General features: G+C 46.0%; 1 protein-coding gene across 1 annotated transcript in view; it reads left to right on the plus strand.

Annotated features, from left to right (window-relative positions):
- Window positions 1–19,198, plus strand: part of GORAB (golgin, RAB6 interacting) — an 81,414-nt gene that overhangs the window by 4,085 nt on the left and 58,131 nt on the right. Inside the window, exon 5 of the mRNA XM_018079144.2 lies at window positions 16,194–16,239. The gene's annotated coding sequence lies outside the window, so the exon portion shown is untranslated. The remainder of the gene's footprint in view (window positions 1–16,193; window positions 16,240–19,198) is intronic.

Here is a 19,198-nt window from a genome sequence, read left to right on the forward strand (position 1 = left end):
CTATTTCCACTGAGGTGGTTACATCACCCCAGAGCCTTAGCTGACTTACAGGGATGCAGCTGTATAAAGTGCAGGCTGGCTGTCTCATGATGGCAGAAATGTGGTTTGTCCCTAAGACAAACAGAGTTGCACAGGAGAGGTAAAAGTTTGGGTCCAGCCAGGGAAACGCAGATTCAAAGCCAACTCCGAACTTAGAGCCTGCTCACAGTTGGTTTTTCCCATGTCTGCTTTTACCCCACTCATGGGCTCCTCACAGCAGATCCAGAGACACATTGTGGCCTCTATGTCCCTGCAAGCACAATGGTGGCAGTTTTTGAGAGACATGCTCAGAACCAGTGCCAGGGTTTTCCAATGATAACTCCAGTGGACTAAGAAACATTTTGATGGTCTGGAGTCGGAGGGAATCTTGACTTCAGCACTGTATTTCACAAAACAAGAGTGAGGGATCAAGGCCTGCAGGAGTTGGGGCAAAAACTGAGACACAGGGTTGTGAAAAGTGCTGAGGCCTGAGGAGGGTAGAAAGGGAGAGCCCTAGAGGGGGAAATTCCATGGTAAAGAATCAGTGGCTCTCCCACTCACATACTCTCTTTTTGGTATCATCTCACATGCCAGTGTGAATACAGAACACTTGGTGCTCTTGGGTCACAAGCCCTTGCTCTGGCATGCCTGGGTTCAGACTCTCAGTGTGCAAAGGGATATTGGTGTATTTACTCCTGGAGTCTCACAGCACCTCTGAGAGGTGTCCAAGTGTTTCACCACCATTTCACTCAGGGCAGTGGAAAAGCAGTGCAGGGAATTGCCTTTCACAGCAGAGAGTGCAGCAGTGTCAAAGGAGAACACTTGGGGCTGCCTGGTGCTCATCTCGCTGTGTTCTCCTCCAGATCCTGCTGCTTCCTCTGCAGAATGCTGCATCTGCTTCTGTCTCATGTTTCTAGTCTATCTTTACACCAAAATCTTAACAGCAGTGTAAACTGGCATAATTGGTTTTGATAAAACGCACCTCCAAGCTCCTGCAGGCATGGATTCTATTTCCAAAAGTTGAACTGCTCCTCCTGCCTTGCAAATCAACCATACTCTCAGAGAGTTCATAAATCCATGCGTGCTCTTTAAAAGAAGAAATCAGGAGGATTTTTTAGACATTTTTAGGCAAAAGTTCTCTATTTTTCCTTTTTTTTTTCCATGCAGCCTCCTTGGTAACCAGTTAAAACAAATTCCTCCAGACTGTAAACTAGAGATAATGGAGTTCGCCTTTAATCTCAGTCCGCTGCAGATCAAGTTACCTCTTAGAAATTACTTATCCTGGCCAAGCAAATGAATTGGAATTGATGTTCTTAATTGTTTTCTAAATTGCTGTTCCCCACTCCCTTCCTCCCCTTCTCTCCACACAGCTGGTTTACATCAGAGTCTAGTCTAATGGGTACTGTCACTCACACAGGGGGTGAAGTCATGTGGTCATAAAAGAGAAAGATTGGGGGAAGAGAGGGAAATACCACCCAGTGCATTATCTGGCTGTGACACACACAAACTCAATAGAAATAATTCCTCCTAGGGGGCTAGTCCCAACAATGGACACAGTTCTGTCTTGGGCTAGAAAAATGTAGAGACTCACTCTGCTCTCTGATACTTGTTTCTCTCTCACAGAGAGGGAAGATGGTTCAAGTGCTAGTTTGGGACACAGGAAACCTGAGTTGAAACTGCTGATTCTGCAGCAACCTCCTTTGTCTGGTTTTCTGCAAGTTGTTTTGTTTATGCCTCAGTGGCTGCATTTGTAATAATAATAACACAATTCCCTTCCTTTCTCCTCAGGGCACCAATGGTGTTTCATTAACTGTATCTTACAAAACAGCTTAACCTGCTCTGCATCTCCAAAAAGTGCCCCAGTGTTCCCTGTGTTCACATATATTAGTCTCCAGCTCACTCAGAACTTTCCTTGCAAAGTCTTTGGACTCTGGGAACACCAGACCAGGACTAACACCAGAATCCCATCCCTCCACATCCTCTAAAGTGGGCACAGATCTCAAGTCTTAAGTAGGACCCATCCCCTGAAGACCTTTTGCTCATATAAAAATCATTCCTGCACGTGAAATGTGTGCAAACAAGCTGTTCTGCCAACTTCCTTGTCCTGCCACTGTGATCCTTTCCAGCCTATAAATGACCAATAATCCCAGTTTTGCTGCCAGCAGTTTTCCAGAACTCAGCTGTTCCCCTATAGACCTTATAATTCCATGGACTGGCAACTGTTTTTGGCTCATCAGTCCATTCAGAGTAGAACCTACAAGAGCAGAGGTTATCATCTTCTTAACCTCTCCCAGAAGGTCTTTCTTGACAAACAACAGTCTATCACTCTCATTGCAATGTCGAGCCAGTTTTCTGAGGGAGACCAGGGATTCAGAGAATTTGCTGCTCACATGAAATTCTAAAGTGCATGCTGGAAGAGCAGCAGACTCTTGGATACCTGTTTGTAATATCTGAGAACACTGTGTAGAATAAGTCCAAGAAAAAATGGCAGGAAAGGAGGAGTTTCATACAGAGTGAGTTAAAAAATCATGCTAACTGATGGTAATGGTGAGGAAAGCTGACTGTTACAAGGGTGGGGATTTATTTCCCTCCTTTTCAGTAAGGAAAATATAGATTGCTTGGGTTCATAGCAGCACTGCACACAACTATCTTGTTGACACTAGAAAAAAATCACATGCCTTTATTCTGCACATGCTGGCCTGTGGGAGCTGCATGTTTAGTATTCTTCACAACTGGAAAGAGACTCTGACACTGGCTGGCCTGTCCTTACAGTCACAGCCACGCTGTTTAAGCAGCCTTGTTTCTCAGGAGGTGTAATGCAAATAGTTCTGGTTATCCATATTAACATCACAGTGCAAATCTACCTGTGACAAACCTCAGTCACATGACCAGGAGGTGTCCTGCTGTGGTTATGGTGTTAGAATCCAGAGGGGATGGATTTTGCTTTGCTTTGCTGTCCTGTAATTAGTCATCTCTGAAACAGGCAGGGCCAAGAGCTGGTGACTGTCCTGGGAGGGAGAGAATGAAGATGCAGGTGTTGGGTGTTGTCAGTGAGGTTTTCAAAAGTGTGTGTGAGTGAGGAGCACAACTTCCAAGTTGTGTGAATCAGGTATACCTAATCAATTGTCTAAGTCTGGGATTCATTCAGCTTTCCAACAGCCTAAGTGTCCAGTTCAAAGCTGGTTTTCAGAGATGTCTCAGAGCTCAGGGTAGCGAGACATGAGGCTGATACATCCTGTCCATCACAGGTACTACTCTGGAAGGTCATTTGCCTCTATCACCAGTCACAGGAGTTGTCCCTTATCTGGTTCTGTCAAAGTAATCCAAAAGAGCAGATGTGGTATTGGAAGTGACTGAGTATGTGACTGAGAAGTGACTGTGGCTCACAGGAGAATCACCTCTAGGAAGGGGTGGCCACAAAAAGGTGTTGGTAGGCAGTGGAGTCCTTCTTCTTCTTTCATGTGTGGGCACTATTTTGCAGTCTGGGAGGGAAAGCAGGCAAAAGGTGTTTAGAGAAATGCTCAGGAAGGAACTGACCTCATCACAGCTTCCTTTTGTCATGGGAGGATTTTTCTAGCTCTTGGACCTACAAGCTGAGAGCTCCTGTAATTTGCAGTAAGGAGCAATCTGCAACCAGCATTTTGCTGAAGAGGTGCCAGGAAGAAAGGAACCCAATGTGCTTTTTCCGTAGCAGTGTGTGCTAATAGCAGGAAGGAGAAAAAACTCATTTATGCCAATGAAGCAAACAGATGTGACCCTTAGATGGTGCTACCCTTGCTGACATGAGGTACTTGCTGACTCCTTGAATAGGCCCATTCAAATCAATGTAACTGCTCTTGGAGCGAGGCTCTGCTCAGTGTTAATGAAGATGTCAGAATCTGGCCCACAGGGAATAAATGTGTTGGGCAAGAAGGGGCTCTTTTATAACCTCCTTCCTAGAACATGTTTGGAGGCCTAAATTTGCAGCTGGTTCCTATCTCAAAACCAGGCCAAAACAAGCCCCCCCCTCACCAGAAAATGCAAGCGTGCCCAGACTTTTGGAAGTTCAGCTCCAGACCCAAAAGTAGGCCTGATCCAAGGTTGATAGACTCCCACTGACCTAAACAGACATTTGGCTTCAGTCTCCACGACTTGGGCCCATCCTGACACAAACGAATACACCACACACCAACACTACTGGCGTGTCTGGGCCCATGTCTGTATAAATATGATCCCTTTCCCCTTTTTTTCCTCTTGCTCTAACATTTTTTTTAGGGAAGGAATTGGTCTCAGGGAGGCCTAAACTCCCTTCTTTTCCATCCCTGATTGAGTATCAAACTCCTCCGCTGAGATTTCTCCACGGAGACATTGGGTTTTCCTGGCAGGCAGGGTTGCAAACTACTCAGCGGAATGTCTACAGCTCTGCAGCTCAAGAGGAGCCAGGAGGCTGGGCATCCCAGCCAAGGGAAATACTGCTGTCGTCCCAAGAACACTTTCATGGAGACTGAGGTGCATACTGGATTAGAGGCGGCTAAGCTGGGTTCTTGTGTTTTTCTGTTGGTTTCCTTTTCCCCCTCGAAAATGTAAAGCACGGGGAAGAGAAATCCACAGACGAGAAATCTGGGGATCCTTGTGGATGTTGAAAAATGTGGTTTGTTAAGGGATCTTTTTACTTCTGGTACTTCTGGCTTGTTCAACACATACACACACAAACACACATACAGAGAATAACTTGGCAAGCTCGTGTTTTCGTGGCACAGCACCAGGAAATGGGAGTTCCCCTCCCAACAGAGAAGATCAGGGCAATGAGGCAAAGGTGGGGAACCAGACCCAGCCTGAGTCTCAGTGGAGCGCTGGCCTGGACAACTCTTACACAAATAATCTCCAGGAGCTCTGAACCCGTGTTTCATTGTGGACACAGACAGTGCTGTAGAAAAAACAGACTGAAATTGCTTCTCTTTCATGGCATCTGTAGCGTAAAAACGGTTTTCGTCCAAGACATTTGTGGTCGGAAAATCCTGACACCTCATAAATTATCTTAGAGGCGTAACAAAGCTTCAAAAAGATGAAACTCAATGCTGAGGTCAGCAGGAATTTTTTTGCATCTTTCTGCAGTGAAGGAGCGTTTTCAGTCTCAGGAAAACCACCACAAAAAGAAGCAGCGAGAAGCGAGAATATTTCTTGGCACGAGAGCCTCGGTGCTCAGGGGAGTAAGGCATCTTCTGTTATTTATTTCTGGCCACCTCTGTGTTCACACATCATCAGATCATGATCCAAGGGACCAGAGGCAGCCTGATAGTGAGGTGGCTGCTGCACTTAGGTGACACTTCCAGGTCCGCCCAAACACTCAGCCTAACTACCTGTGCACAGTGCTGGGGGCTGCACGGGTTGAGCACCTTCCAGGACTGGTCTGACAGCACTTCATAGGTGAGGTGGGTGTGGGATAGGGCTGAAGTGCTGCAAAACCACAGTCGGCTTCAGCGTGAGGCTGCAGAGAGTGTGGAACCGTGTTGTGAGGAGTGGTTTATGGTCTCTGGCAGCTCATACCCACAAGAAGTCAGTTGGCATTTTTTAAAGCTGTTTTCCTATTCCTCCTGACTACAAATGCAAACCCACTGCTGGAGCTCTGGGTGCCCTGCTGTGTGACGCTAAACAGGCTGCTTAATCTGTCACACCTTCCCAAACTATGTTGGGAAGTTGTCCTCTGAATGAGGACAACTGCCTGGTAGTTGCCTTTGCTCCCTGCTTGAATATTTCTTCTTTGTTACACAGAGGAGAGTTTCCTTCTTCCAGTGGAGAAGGAGGACTCTGGGGGTGATGTCATACACGGCCTTTTTCAACACAAGAACCTCTGCAGATTTTTAGTCACCACTTGCAGTATTGGGGTGGCACCCAACTGTCCTCTGCAGCACCTTAAATCCTGTGGTGCTCAAAACAGGAAAATCGAGGTGGTGTTGGAAAGGAGAACAGAAACTTGATGTCCAGGATGGCCTGTGGTTCCCCTGTTGTGGTGTGTGGCAGGAAGGATGTAGCCAAAGCCAGTTAGTTCAGGAAAGAAAGGCTTTTTTTGCAGGGTGAAAAGTGGAAAAGATGTTTCTAAGAAGGCAGAGACTCTTGTCTCTGTCAGGAAGAAATCATCTGTCCTATAGCAGTCCCTGTTGCTGCTCCTAACTGTGCCATCCTGATCCACGGCTGGCCTTGCTCTGCAGTGCTCCTGGCTGGAGGTCTGGGGTGCTGCAGGGTGTGGAGTTGTGCCTGCAGGCTCGTGAGGGCTGCCTGGGAAAGGCAATGCCCAGGATGTGACAGCCAGCCCTCCTGCAGGGTCCCAGAGCAAGGGGGGAGCTCCCAATGTAAAGCCAGTTTTGCAGGCAGGGACAGTGCCCACTCTGGGACAGATTTTGGGTCGTTGTTTATCCCCTTTACTGACTAGTCATCAGAATGGCTCCATTTAATCTGTAGAATTTTATGCATCTTATTTTGGAGAGTGAAGTTACAAGCTGAGATATGAACTGCTCTCCATTTCTGTGGGTTGACAAAACTTTCAGTTTTAAAACTTCTCTCCATATGTTGAGCTCTCCAAGTCTCTAGTAGGATCTGACCTCCCTACCCACTTAGTAAATCAGTGTTTTCCAAGGCATGTAGAACTGATTTTATGGCAGCAAGATGCATTTCACTAGATTTATGTTATTAAACTGGAGGGGGGGAAGCCTCCTTTTATTTGGGGCAGTCCTCGAGTTTTATAGGCTTGTTTGAGTAAGTAATTATTTTGGTAATGCTGGGGCCTCCTTTATTGAATCGTAAATGCATCCTGAGGGCTCTCGGAATAACAAGCAGACCTTTCCCTGAAAGGCTATGGATTGCCCTGATTAGCAAATCTGAACATTAGTAGTTTACTTTGTGATTAGCTTTGCTGCTGAGAGCTGCCTTGGTTCAATTCTCTGGGACTACTCACAGGATTAAGCCTTGTGTGTAAATGTTTGCAGGATCAGTGTCACAAAGGGGGGAAAAAACCAACCCAAAAGCCGTTTCTTTGGAAACATCCTCTCTGACCATGTTAGGAAAAAGGATCAGATAATTGGGATCTTTATGATGCTTATTATAAAAAATGTTTTGGAACTAGTTCAAGCACCAATCAGAAACCACATTGTTCCACTAAATCACTTTCAGATGCCATTTCAGATACAGAATACAATTACTCCTAGTTTAAAAATATAAATGTTCCCTTCATAAAACACACACACACACACAACTATTTTAATTTCTTTTATTTTTATCTGTCTTGGCTGGAGTTCAGGCCTTCCACAGATGATCTATCAACAGATTTTGTGCCATTTCTTTCTGCCAGGCCTTGTGCAGAGCCCACCATATGCTACAGAAATGAACGTGGACATGAGGACTTTACATGCAAAAGAGCTCTTGCACAAGCCAGGGGGCTGGAGGCCCAGGCTTGGATGTCTATGTGCTTAAGAAATAAACTCCAGGCAAAACCTGGAACAAAGATTTTGCCTGAATGCTGCATTAAAAACCCACCCGAGATGCCTGGAGGGGTTCCTGCCCCGTCACTTTTTGTTATTGGATAGCTGTGGGGTTTTGGGAAGTAAACTCCCTTCCCTACGCCGTGGCTGCCGCCCACGTGCTCTCCTTGCTGCTGGGGGAGCGTGGGGACCATCTGGGATGAGCTCAAACTGTGGGTCTGGCCCTGCTGATGGGGACCCACCCGCCCTCTGTGCCGTTCATGTGCCAGCACACACTGAGGCACCGGCACATGGGGAGGTGGGAAAAGCTGGAGAGGGAAAAAAAAGGCTGTTACACCGTGGGCTGGAGGGGCCAGGCACCCTCTGATCACCTGGGGTCAGCACAGCCCCTGGATAAGACATAGCATTGGCAGACACAAGCATCTCCTTCCTTCTGAACCCACAGACAGGCACCTCCAGAGGGTTCCTCAGCCTCTCTGTAAGGTGTGACTCATTTCCTAGGAGGGAGCATTCCTGCAGAGAGGTATGGAGGGAGTCAGAATAACAAGAGCTAACCCCAGGCCTTGGGGAGGCAGAGGGTTGGAAAGGGTCCCAGTCGACCCAGCAACAGCCCTGGGGGAGGTTCCTGAGCCTTGAGCTCTAGTGGTGTAGCTGCTGGGCTGTGCCGAGGGCTTTTCCACCTTGCCAGAACACCATGGGAACTCCAGGTTGGGACTGTCTGGGGCATTGCTAATGGAAATCTTTCCTTGTTGTCAGGAAGTCCTTCATTGCTGCTGAAGTCCTCGGGAGTGGTTCTGCTTTGGTGAGTCCAGCCACGAGTCTGCAGGAGCGCAGCCTGTACTCCTGCCAGCCGGCTGCCTGGTTTTCCAGGGCTTGGGGCCCCTGTGCCCTGTTCAGTCCTGCTGTGGGACAGGAAGCCCACAGACACTCTGAGTGTTGCCCCAGAATCCAGACAAAGCCCCCAGAGATGCCAGACCCCAACAACCTGGCAAGAAGCCCCGGGAACCTGGGATCAAAAAAGGGATAACAAGGCTTAGGGACGCTTGAGGATGCTGCCATCTTTCAAACGCTCTGTGGGCCGTCCTTTTTCTTTTTCTGTGGAAAGCAAGGGGATTTCTCAGCATCAGGGCAACATGAGGATCCTGAGGGCTGCATTTTGGAAAAAATATATGGAAACATTATCATACTTTCCAAAACAAAAGATGCTGAGGGGTTTGTTACTAAGGGAAAATTCCTCCGCTGGTTTTGGAAAGGCTGAGATTTCTGGGTTTCCTTAGTGCCGCTCGTGGCTTCTTTGGGAGGGCTTTAGTCCTGACACTGAGAGGAATGGCATTTGAACTCAGTGGCAGCTCAAATCCAGTGTGTGAAATCCTGGCCCCACGGAAAGCAGTGGACTCTCAATGACTTGCACCAGCAAGTGAGATCAGGAATTTGGACATGCTGTGTTAGCTGACATTGCTGGGGCCTCATGGTGCAGCAAGGGATCTGCTCTGAGCCAAACTCTTGGCAGGCATGACCAAAGACCACTTGGCTTCCATGTCTGCAATGGCTGGGAGGCAAAGTTTGAATGGAGAACAAAGCCATTTCTGAAGAAGGGATGTTTAGGCTGATGCACAAGTTGTGTGTGATTATGCAAAACCTCTCAGGTTTTCTATTTTTCAAGGTTATATTCCTTGCCCATCTGATTACAGAAAAGTTTCTAGCACAGTGAGTCAACCGCACCTGAAAGCTTAACAAAACCTAGAGAAACAGTAAAATTGTGTCACATTTCTTGTTCCTTTTTCTCTTTTCCTTTCTTTTCTTCCATTTTGTGCCTGCTTCCTGATTTCAATAGTGAGGTTTGGAGGCACAGAAAACTGCAGTGGGAAGAAAGCCAATATTGTTTGGGCAGATGGACTTAAGCTATGGTATCAAAGGTGCAGCTTTGGAACCATTTATGACCAGAATTCATTTTCCATTCACTCTGATGGTTGATCTTGAGCTCTTCTGCACAACAAAGAAAACTCAATTCACCTCTTTGGAGGTGTGGAAAACCAAGTGTCAGTAGTTATTAGCAGCAGCAGGACAAGTGCCATATTTCTAGGTGTGTGCCTCTTCTGGGGCTCACTCCTCATTCCACGGGAACATTGAAAATGCCAGAGGAAGCAGGAGCAGCAGGGGCAGAGCTAATGGGCTCCGAATGGTGCCAGAATGCCACGGGTGAGTTTCCTTGCAAGCTGCCCATGGAGAGGGCCCGTCAGCACGCACCAACAGAGCCATATTTCATCTGCACAGAAGAACCTGGGGTTGTCCTGGGAGGCTGCCTAAGAAATGAGGCTCCATGGTCGGTGCAAAACCAATAACAAATAACCACGTTCCCTCCTAGCAAGAGGTCGGAGCTCGGGGGGAGGAGAGCTGGGACAGGCACAGAACAGCAAAGGATGTTTGTTAGTTCTTCATTGTGCCTCTTAACCAAGCGTAACCAACCTCACCACCATCAATAGGGACTGTGACCATGGAATGAACCCACCTCCGGGACCAACCGGGCATTTTTCACTGGGAGATTTTTAAACAAGACATGTTATTTTTTTGTGCAAACATTCAAAAGTACCTGTTTTGAGTATTTTTTCTGGAGAAAAGAAAAGCAAAGAAAACTCAGTCTTTCCCCAAAATGAAACATTTTCATAACATGAGAAAGTCCTGTTTCCACGGTTTTCAAGTGTTCTGAAATTTTGTATTTTCCAATATGTTTTTTTAATGTGCCAGAAAATCAGTGTCAAAGTGGAACATGTGCTCATATATCTGTCAATACCGTTTGATTATGAGATGTTTGGTTTTAAAATATTACCTTATCACCAATATGAAATGTTTTTATCCACTCTTTAAGAGCAAAGGAATTCAAAATCATAGAAAAAGCTCATGATCTGGAGGACCAGAAAGAAGAGGAAGGCAGGTAGCAATGAAGAGAAACAGAGAAGACTTTAGGATGGAAACAGAGGTCATTCAGTGAAAATCCACCAAGGATAAAAATGGAGGAAAGCAGGATGAAGCTGCTTGCAGAAGAGATTCCCTGGTGTGGAGAGGTCCTGTCTAGGAGGAAGGCTCTGCATAGTTCACAGGCCTTAATCCAAGTTCAAAAGGCTGTGCAAGGATGGTGATGGCAAGGAGGACAGGGATGAGCTGAACACTGTGTTGCTTTTTTTGGATCTAAAAGTTTTATGCAACCTACCATAAAAAGTAGCAGTGCTAAAGATTTTTTCAAAGCCTGTGTGTCCTGGGCTTAGACTGTCATGTACCACTGAAGAGCTGATCCCTAACTGCTCCTACAGGGCTGCAGGAGTGGGGGATTTGTGTGCCTTCATTAGCAGCATGAGCAAGACACGGAGGCCTGGAGGTCTGGTTTCCATGGGGTGGTATCAGAGCTCCTGGGTTCAGGATGTGCAGGGAGGGCTCCCGGAGCAGGCAGCACTGTAGGCTCAGGAAACCTAAAGGATCACTGTTCCTGTGCACTGCTGGGAGCCTGGAGATCATCCAGAATAGGGGCAGAATCTATCTTGCAGCACAACGACTTCTCCACAGCCACATACCAGACAGAGAAGGAGGATGAAGATGACTTGCTTTACTCCCAGCACCCCTCCTACCCCATCAGGCAAACCTGTCCCCAAGGGCAAATTGTGCAGAGCCAGCTGCAGCCACCCCCTCTGCAAAACATCCACGGTGTGGGGTTTCAGGCGCTTGAAACCCACCTCTTGGGTGTGCTCCAGTCTTGAGTAAACACTTCAACAACACCGAGGAGGTCCCTGCCTCTCAGGCAGCACGAGCCAAAGTGATAAAAATTGAAATAAAACTCCCAAAACGAAGGCAGAGAAAAGAGGAGGAAAATGCCGTGAGGCCCAAAGGGCTAAGGATGTGGGTACTGCTGTGCTTAGTTGTCTTCTTCCTTGCCCCACAAGGAGGAATGTTGTTGGGACAGCATTGCTGTCTTTTGGATTGTTACTGGTTGGGTTTTTTAATAATAATACTTTTTTCTTCCCACAAAGCCAACAGGCAAGTAACATAAAGCAAGTGGAACTGCGGTTCTGAAGCCGGGAAGGTCGGAGATGATCCCTGGCTGCAAAATCCAGCTCTGGGTTTTGAACTCCCAGTGTAGCAGAAGGCCGTGGAGGCCTTCAGCTGGGATGGGTCTGCTGTGTGCAGAGGGGGTGAGTGGCCAACTTCAGAGTCAGGTTCAAGTTTGGATTCTGAAACACACCTCCCTCACAGAAAGTTCAGGGTCATTCCCAGAGGCTCAGGAGGGAAGAGCCAATTCCAGCCCTTCTCCTCTAACAATTCATCTGAGCACCTAATGAGGAAAGCTGTCTTCTTTGTGATGACAGTTAAATATGTGCTCAGGCTCATTCCTCAGTCAAAGGTCTACATTATATTGGGTTTAAATTATTTCTGTACTGTGGTTGCACCCTGATTTCACAAACCTTGCAGGCTATCCTGGATTGGAACACGGGGAGAACTTCTAAAGACTGTTGAATTAAAGCAGGTAGATGTCTTCTCACAACCTGCAACCTTGTTTCCGTTTTCAGCCTTGAATCTGCACCATTGACTTGTCTACAGGGACATGAGAGGCTGGAAACATCTGGGAAGGACACATAAAACAAAAGCTTTGAGCTCCAATAATCACAGCAAATCTGTGATTTCCTTGTTTTGAAAGCTGGAATTCTCCCCAAACCCATGGGCTGAGTGGACCATCCATCAGGTTGTTGGAAAGGAAGCAGTTAGGATTTGATCAATATTTCAAGCAAATCAGGGAGGTCAATTAAAAGTGAACTCTTAGAGCGTGTTCACATCATGGGTTCTCTGCAAAAGAGATTGCTCCAAGCTCTTGAGCCAGGAGAAAGCATTACAAGTCAGTCATTCCTTCTCATCCTCATGGCCACCATGGGCATAAATTTGAAGGGCATTTCAAGGAAATGGAGCTGGTACAGACAAAGGAACCCCAGAGTCTGTGATTGACTCAGGTCAGTGAAAGGAGTGCAGTTACTGGGTAGGAAATAGGGTCCATGAAGTATGTGGGGATTTCAGACACTGGGATTTTTTGCAACATTTATTGGAACAGACAGGCTAAGAGCACTGAGGGATAAAGGATCCCAAATCAAACAGCCTAATTGGTCTCAAATGGAGTGACTAAGGAACTCTCTCTGTTCCAAAATGGGTCAAGTTGCATTTTAGAAGGAGATCTCTGAAATTTGAGTGGGAGGCCTGGATAGGAAAACGAATGGATGAACTCATAATTGACATGGATTCCATTATGGCTAATACCTGTGTCAGAGCTGCCACCGAATATGGCCTGCAAATCCAGTCTGGGGGAATTCCCTTTAGAGATGTGACCCAGGTGAAGCAGACTATTTGCCATGAGCCTGTGCGGAACTGAGACTTTAATTGCAAACATATGGCTGGGTAACTTTACAGCAAGTGAAAACTGGGGGATAGATAGAGACCTGCTCTGAAACAGATGATCCAGGAAGGCTTTCACTGTCTCCAGTGATGGGTTTCTGTGCTCTCATATCACTTTATGCTGAACAGAAAACTGTAAAGAAAGGAAACATGATGCAAAATACAACGTTGGCACAAAGAGCCCTGTGAGTTTAGGAAGAATGATGGTGAAATTAAGTTCCCTGCGATTTTACTTTGACACGTTTCCCTGTTTGTGTCTTTTAAAAGGCAGCAGTATGATCTCCAGCTTTCTCCTGTCCTGGAGATGTGTCGTGAGCAGTTGTGCCTGGGGCCAGTTCCAACCTGAGAAGGTGGCCTGAAGAACAAGATCATCACTCATTTGTGATGGGGACCAGTGTGCTTGAATTGCCTGTCCTGGTGTTGAGTAGGCAGGGGGAGTGCACTGCAGCAAGGGCGTGGACACCAGCTCCTGGATCTGATTGATTCCACGGACAATAGGGAACACCTCTCCCCCCACATCCAGGATGAGGATCAGCAAGGTGGATGAGCATAGGTCATAGAGGACCAAGAGCCCAAGCTCAAAGCCAGCTCCCATGGGAAGTGGGGAAGGGCCCTGTAAAGGCTGCTCATCAGTATTTGCCATTGTTTTTCACAGCACTGTGATCCCAGTAGCACTGTGTCAGAGCTGGCCTGTAGCACAGGCAGCCAAATCCCAAGGAAAGGGGAGAGGCTGCAGAGCTTTCAGTGCACTGAAGGCCTTGGGAAGGCAGACTGAGTGTTTCATCTTGTCTGTTGCTCTCTCTCCTGACTGTCCTGAAGGTTTTCCATGCTTTGCAGAATGTCTTTAATACTAGGAAGTGCATGTGTGTTCATGCTTTCATCTGGCACCTGGAAGCTTGTCTTTATGCATAATGAGAAGAACTATTGTCTGTGTGGCTGGGAAGGAGCTGAGGGGAACCTGGGCTGGCATCCATCCCAAGAACAGAAGGGATGAGCTCAAGGGAGTTTTCTTCTCTGAAAGTGTTTTTGTTTGTCAGGTGACCTTGAGAGAAAAAGAACTTAGCAAGGCAAAGAGTTCCTTTGTGGCTAGAACAGGAACTAGCTGGGTCAGTGGAGTTTTGCTAGGTTGCACAGCATCTTCTGAGTCCTGGCTTGGGAGAAGCAGCTCCTTTGTGTTGCAGATGGACTGTCCATGGAGAACTTGGGCTTTTGCAGCACTGGAGGAGTTTGACTCCTGAGTTTTGGAGGCCTAAATTCTAGAGGGAATTGAGGAAGGCCTGTACTTGCAGTGGAGAAGGGATTTCTCCTTCGTTGAGCAGGCATCCAAGTAAGGTGAGCAACACCTCAAATGTCAGCTGGGAGGTTGGCTTTTGGAAGAGGACCAAAGATGAGGTTGAACAAATATGGCAACCTGGTTTTGTATCCATAAGTGCACTTTTCCATGTGACCTAAACATTAAGGTTTGAGGAGGCAAAGATGGTAAGTAACTTACAGACTAATTGCTGCTTTGTGATGATTAGCAGTTCACGTGGACCAAAGCACCAATTTTGGTCAGGATAATTTTTTTAAAAGCAATGTCTGGAACATCTGTGGCAAAGGCTCTGGTTGTGCCGTGTAGTCCCGAGAATGAAACCAAGAAAAGTTGGGTCTGCAAAAACGGAGGCATTTCACAGTAAATATTCCCTAAACCAGTGACCACATGTCTGAAAAGGAAGATTTATGCAAAATGGGAAGGGAAGTTGCATAACAGCACTCTGTAATAAAATAAAAACAGTGATGTATGCACACATGGACACACACACTCGTTCCAGATAAGATCAAATATCCAACACTCCAAAGCTGAAACACTTCTATTTACTTTTCTCCTTATGGCTATGATATATAATTTTTCTTGGACTGACAGTTCCAGGCAGAAGTGCTGTAGACAATTCTATTAGCCACTGCTGGGGGTGAGTTCTCTACTTTGGCTATACCAGTGGATGTATCCCAGGTCTTTCCTGCCTCTAACTCTTCTTGCATATCCTGGTCCTCCATTCCCTCAAGTCCTGCTCTCTTTGCTTGATGCATCCCTTTCCAGGACACTGGAATGCATCTCCACTTAAATGTTCTGTTGTCAGTGATTTTAGCAGATAACACAGAGGTAGAGATTGGAACAGAACAATGGTGGGATCTGTTGGAAGGGAGGAAATGCAGAAAGGAGAGAGAAAAGGAGGCAAAAAGATAGAAGTGGAAGAGAAGTGAAAAGGGGGAGGTGAAGAAAGAAGAGAAAGGAGAGCAAGGATCCGAAAGAATGACAAATTACTCCTCTGAGCTGTGTTATATACTGCATAATTTACAGTAAATTGAAATATTGTTAATCTATAAAGGCTGTATTGTTCTGTTTTTCTCTTGGCCAACTACTGCTGACGTGAGCAGCTCTGGGCTGAAGAAGTGGAGAGCCTTGAAGAGAGGCTGGTGCCGAGACTGGAGCTGGAAATGGGATTTGGCCTCTGCTACATAAAGACTTCGAGGACTCAGGCTTAGAGGAACCCAGGGAATGTGAGGCTGTTGGGCAAGCTTCTGGAGCTTTTAGTTAGTGCTTCTTCTACAAAAGCTAATAAAAAATGCATCTTTAAATCTTGTCCAGGAAGATCTCAGAGCTCTCCTGCAGAGTTAATATGCCTAACAGAGACAGCTTAGTCATTATAGGATAAGGCATAGTCGTGCCAGGAGTTCATATATCCTGCAGGCTTACTCCGTGATATGTATAAATGTATGTGTGTGGTTATATGTGTGTGTGTGAGTGTGTGAGTGTGTATAAGCTTATGCAGGTATCTGTTTTCTCCCAATAATTCAGTAACTCTGCCTGCAGCTTTGCAGACTCCAGGATCCTGGCCAGCCGGAGCAGGAGAGGCTGCCAAGTCCGTCAGGTTGATGGAGCCAGCAGGCTGCTCCACCTGACTGTCTGGAAGCATTCTTTTGCTCTCTTGGGAGGTTCCCAGCACATCTCCATTTCCTCTGAAAGAAGGCTCACCCACGACTGCCAGCATCCATGTCAGGGCTTCTTTCCGTGGGTGCTGCGGCTGCAAAACCCAGAGATCTGTGCCCCTCCTTAGCACTGTTTTAGCCATCTCCCAGCTGCACAAGTCCTGAAAATCTCCAAAATGTAGCTCATGAAGCAGGTGAAAAGACACAGGCTCTTGGCTTGTTCATAGCTTCTTTATAGGGATAGAGGGGATGGTCTTATTAGGAATTCTGTATATCTCACAACCCGGTGAAGACAGTAACAAAACATATTTTTCTGTTCTTTTAAAGGAGAACTTCCTTGTCAACAACTGAGAAGATTCTGAAGAACTCAAAGGTATGTGAGGAGGTAACAAGGGGACAGCTAAAATGTATATTATTGTTCAGTTTCTGTGCTAATCTCAAGAGTGATCATTCTGAGAAGGTAAATTCTTTGCTCACAAGTCTTTGGTATTCAGGTGCCCTGCGGGAGCAATGCAAAGACACAGGAAAGATTTTCACCACTTGATCTCAGCATGTGGCTCTCATCTGGTGCTGTGCTCTGTCTGCTCCTTGCCTGGGACAATGTCAGAACAAGTGGGGTTTTCAAAAGTGATCTGTATAGGGGAGAGTAAACACATTCCTGTTTTCCTTCCTGCCCAAACTGAACAGATTTCTCCAGCTGCATCTCCCCTTCTGGGTCCTCCTTCCAAGTAGAGGGGAAGGATGGTTTTTCACAAGACTTGGAAGCAGCACAGCACTTGCATTGACAGGTCTGTAGCCCTGCCCTGCTGTTTCACTGCCTAATGGACAGTGTTGTCTCTCCCTGTGTTTGAGGCTCGTTTTACACCTGGAAGTGCCATCCTCAGTGCGTGCACAGCAGTGAGGTAGAGCCCTGAAATGCGAGTGGGGGACAGCAGAGAGGTGGGAAAAAAGCACCAGCAACCAGCCCAGGATGTTCAGTGAATCCATGAGTAGGTACCCTCAGCATGTGCTTGTGAAAAGGGCAGTGCAATAGCAGAGTAGCCTCAGTGGTTCTGGCTCACTCAGGTCTCTTCTACCTGTCTCTTCTACTTGACATTAATGTGTGAGGTGTTCACCCTGCTCGGGAAGTCCATCACTTTTTGTTCAGCTCACTGTAGCTTGTCATACAGAAAAAGATAGGCAATCCATGCTCTTCTGCTCTGAGGCTCCCAAACCATGGCAAAGAACCTGACAACCTTCTTTATGCCTTTTGGAGCACTTACACTTGTATTGTTCAACTTTGAATAGAGAGTTTTTAAAAATAGTTGCTTCACCAGACCAACAGACTTTTATAACCTTGCCAGCCAACCATGGATCAAGGGTGGGAAGTGCTGTTTTGACCAAAAAGGTGTCAACTTTTATTCTTTTCTCTTTGGGTTTCTTTTTTTACTTATAACAAGAATTCAGGTAAAGAAGAACTGCATGTAAAAAGGAGGTGAGGATTAGTGGAGAAGCAAATGGAAGACTTTTTGTTTGCTTATGTGGAAAGGGAGAAAAATGAAACAGAAACATGGGAGGTCTTCAGTGTAATGAATAATAATAATTTCAAACATATTTTCTGAGACTTGAACAGTATTTATATGCAAATACTATCTCAGAAGGTAGTGGAAAAAAACCAGTTTTCCTAATATTGGCTAGGAAACAAAATTTGCAGTTCTGGAAGACTTGCCATTTCCATAGGAACCAGATGAGATGAAGTAGAAAGACTTAACAGAGGTGATTAAAAAGTATTTTATACTGAAAACAAACTTTCTAGCTGAATGACATAAATTACATTTAAGGGACCAAATGTCTTTCTAGCAAGTTTTAAAAAAACATGCCAGTATCTGCCCTGTGGTAACTGTGTGTTAGAAAGCCTTGGAGAGCAACGAGCTCAGCTGCAGAGCACACCCTTGGAGGAACCCCATCTTTGGGTGGCACTCTGAGTTGGTGTAAATCTAGTTTATGCTACCAGAATTCTGGGGTTCTGTAAATATTTAAATACATGCAAAACACCCCTGCTGTGCTTCATAAATCAAGAAAGGATCTTCACTAATTGACCCCGTTCTGAACAGAGGTTGGAGGTGAGTGATGTGGGCAGAATGCTTCATCCCACTGTTTGGTGTTTGGGAATTTTAACAAGAGAAATAATTATGGATGATATCCTACATTAAAGGCTTGCCTAATTGTGCGTTTTGTTTTAGTTATTTTAGCAGTAATAATTCTGTGGTTTCTGTACTCACCTTCCCAAAGAAGGGAGCCATCACAAACAAATGAGCTGCTTCCTTTGCAGTGCTATTTCTGTTTTGGTTTATTAGTGAGCTAAAAAACAGCTTTGATCTACCCTCCAGATTGATGTGTTATGAGATATTTTCATCAAACTCTGCCCTCAATTGAACTCATATTAATCTCAGTAAAATTAATGCAGATATATGTTCTTAGAGGTTTCTGGACAGTCAGATGGGATCTTGCAGTCAGATCTAGCTGGTGTGAGTTCAGTGGACATCACTGCAGGGACAGAGACCTATCTATAGGAAATCCATTGCAGGATTGGGGCATAAGAGCAAATGCATTTGTCTTGAAGCACAATTAATGCGTGGCTAAAGTCTGCCTGTATGTGTTGGTCCTTCTCCCATTGATGGCAAAACTCCCATGGAATTCAGCAAAGTGAGATGGAATCTATACAGAAATTATTTTTCCCAGAACAACTTTTCAATAACCAGTGGATTTGCAAACTCCTCACTCTGACACATTGAAATAATTTGGGACTTTCATTCCATTTTGCTTTAATTGGACTTACACTACATCTGACTCTTCCTAAGTGGGTTGCTATGCCTAAAATATGTGCAGGCATGTTTGCACTCTCTGAGGGAACATGGAGGTTAAACTGGAAGGCGAGGTTATGTTAGCAAGGATATTTTCTTTTTATACTGCTTCCAAAGGCAACCCTGTTTTGGGCTCACCACTCTGCCTTGACCGCTCTGTGCCTCTCCATACCAAATCATGCTGGGATTTGATGATAAAGCACATCCTCTTTCCAGGAGCCAAGCCAAGCCCTACATCCTAACTCACTGGTGTTCTGGTACCTTAGGCACTTTGTGGTTAGAAGGCAGACTGCAAGTGTGGGTATGTCCAAACCCTCTGGAGGAAGGGAAGAAATTTCTTACAGAGCTGCTGTTGCCCATTTGATTCCCAGTTCCTTTGTTTTAGTGTTTCTTGGGCTGTGCCAGCTGAGACAGCTCTTAGCTGGAGACCAGCACTTGCAGGGCCTGATTTGGTTCACGTCTTCTATAAAAGTTTTCCATCTCTGACCA

Source organism: Manacus vitellinus, unplaced genomic scaffold, assembly GCF_001715985.3.
Source record: "Manacus vitellinus isolate BGI_N305 unplaced genomic scaffold, ASM171598v3 scaffold_44_pilon, whole genome shotgun sequence".
NCBI classification, from domain to species: Eukaryota; Metazoa; Chordata; class Aves; order Passeriformes; family Pipridae; genus Manacus; species Manacus vitellinus.